Raw genomic sequence first — 2,638 nt, 5'->3', positions numbered from 1 at the left:
CCAGCAGAGACCTGCTGGAAGTCAGACTGATAAGCAATGTGTAAAGAAAAGAAATAGCAGGGAAAAAATCCACATTATTTACATCAGTGCTTTATATGGAAAAACTTACCAGGATTCCCATATTGAAATCCATGAGAAGTGCTCTCAAACTGAAGCTTCCCAATAATAACTCTTGTAGCAAATAGGTAAAATTAGTAATAAATTGCCAATAGGAAGTAAAGTTTACTAGTATCTCTGAAGGAGCTCAAAATTGTTCAACTTGCAAATCTGTTAGGTCACAATCTTAATCAACACTTCATTTACAACAAGAGTAGGTGGTAGTTTTTGTGATTCCAGTTGTTTAAAAGGGGCTCCAGAAGAGGAGAAGGCCAGTGCCATCCTGGGGTGCATCAAGAACAGTGTGGCCAGCAGGTTGAAGGAGGTTTTCCTTCCCCTCTTCTCTGCCCTGGTGAGACCACATCTGGAGAGCTGTGTCCGGTTCTAGACTCCCCAATTCAAAGACAGGGAACTGCTGGAGAGGGGACAGCAAAAGGCTACAAAGAGAATTAGGGGACCAGAACATCTCTCTTCTGAGGAAAGGCTAAGGGACTGGGGTTGTATTAGTCTGGTAAAGACTGATTATCGATGCTTCACAAATACTTAAAAGGTGGGTGTCAGGAGGATGGTCAACAGGTAATGGGCACAAACTTGAACATAGGAAGTTCCATCTAAACATGAGGAGGAACTTCTTTACTTTGGGGGTGGCAGAGCACTGCAACAGGCTGCCCAGGGTGGTTGTAGAGTCTCCATCGCTGGAGATGTTCAGAACCCATCTGGATGTCATCCGGTGCAGCCTGCTCTGGGTGACCCTATTCTGGCAGGGGGGGTTGGACTAGATGATCTCCAGAGGTCCCTTCCAACCCCCACCATTCTGTGATTTGTGTGTGTGTGACCAGGAGCTGCATGGTTCTCATTGAGTTCTTTGTAAATGGGCAAGAGCCATCTGGATTAAAAAATAATAGTGTTTTTTTCAGAAATCTTGACAGAGCCTCTCACTAAAGGTTTTCTTTGTTTTGTAGCACAGTTTTTCAAGGGAGATCTTATTGTGAGTTAATAGGTGGTTGAGGAAGAAACAGAAGTGACCAGACAATGACAAAATCTGTCTGCTTTTGTAATTTTCTATCAGGCAAAGGTTATTGAGAGGCAATGTGCAAACAAGTGCCATCAGACGTGTTCATAAAGCCGTCTGGAGGAGGGAATAGTGAGGTGACAGTTTCGTAGTAAAGGAGTTTGTGAAACTAAGGAAATATGCAATAAGATGGTAAAGTGAATTCATAGTAAGTGCAAAGCAATGCCTGTGCTGCACAGAAATTACTGTAAAGATAAATACTCAGTGAAAGGCTCCAAAGAAGTTGTCGCTTCAGCCAGAGGTCTCGGAGCTGTCTGTAGGGATTTTGTAAGACCTGTCAGCTCCACAGTAACTAAACAGGCAAAGTGAGTTTAAATGTTTTTAGCTTTCTAAGTGCAACACAAAAAAAAATCTTCTCTGTAAATCCAGGATGCAGCCATTGCTTGAATACTTTTAATAGGTCTACTCTTTGTTAAAAAAAAAGGTAGAATTCTGAGAAGTGGAGAGGAATATGAAAGAATTGTGCAATAGCTTCATACAGGAAGAGATTAAAACAGGACTCTAGTGCCTCACAGGGTGGCTGAGGGGTAGATGCAATTAAGGGATGTAAAACCGTAGAAGACATAAAATCAATTAATAGGTGATAAGTACTTATTTTCTTATGGTGAAGAAATTTAATGTACTATTCCTTGGTCAGACAGCAGGTTTAAAGCAGAAGATAATTCTTCAGGGAAGTTATAGTTATACTGTAAAAATTATCCCCATGAGTATGAATGGGAAATGTCTCCATCAGTGTATTCCAGTTGGTGAAGTGACTTTATTGGGAGTTCATGTAGAATACACCTTTTTTGCACTCTCTTTTTATACCAGTGCCACCAGGCAGTTGTGTGACTGGATGGTTTGTTTTAGAAAGGATTGTTCTCTTTGGTGTGTAATAAAGGAATGCTGTCAACTTGATATTTTTGTTTATTGTTAAAGAAGATTCTCTGAAGTATCCATACTTTTTTTTTTCTCTTCATCTGCTTTGTCTGCTGACTTCCCTACCTCCAAGAAGGAAGCATGAGTTTGCAGGATTTTTGAAGCATGGCTGTCTGAAACACTTGTGTGAAATCTTGTGCAAGTTATTAAACACCACTGCTCATTTTAAAATAATTTTTTGTCACAATTTGTCATGATTTGAGGATCAAGTATCTTTGTAGCCTGGCTGTTCTGGAGAGGGACAGACAATGTGAATATGAGCATTCCTTGCAGATTGCCGTTCCTGCCTGTTTCAGCAGGGAATCATGTTATGTTCACCTAACAGCTCACTCAAACCATAGCAATACCTGTTTCTAATGTTCTGGAAAAGCAAACGTGATGTACCATGAGTTCTTCTGGTTTTCAAGTTTATGTTTAACCATGCTACTGAAGCAGCCTGCGTTTCCTTAACTGCAGAGCGAGAAAGAAAAAAGCCAACACATGAGAGTGTAAGAGCATTCTGAAGCCTTTAGGTACACTCCAAGGATTACAGGTCTCTTTCTTCTTCCAGAG

This window comes from Chaetura pelagica, unplaced genomic scaffold, assembly GCF_000747805.2.
Source record: "Chaetura pelagica isolate M959 unplaced genomic scaffold, ChaPel_1.0 scaffold703, whole genome shotgun sequence".
Taxonomy (NCBI): Eukaryota; Metazoa; Chordata; class Aves; order Apodiformes; family Apodidae; genus Chaetura; species Chaetura pelagica.
The sequence above is the reverse complement of the archived record's forward strand: the minus strand, read 5'-3'. Positions refer to the sequence as shown.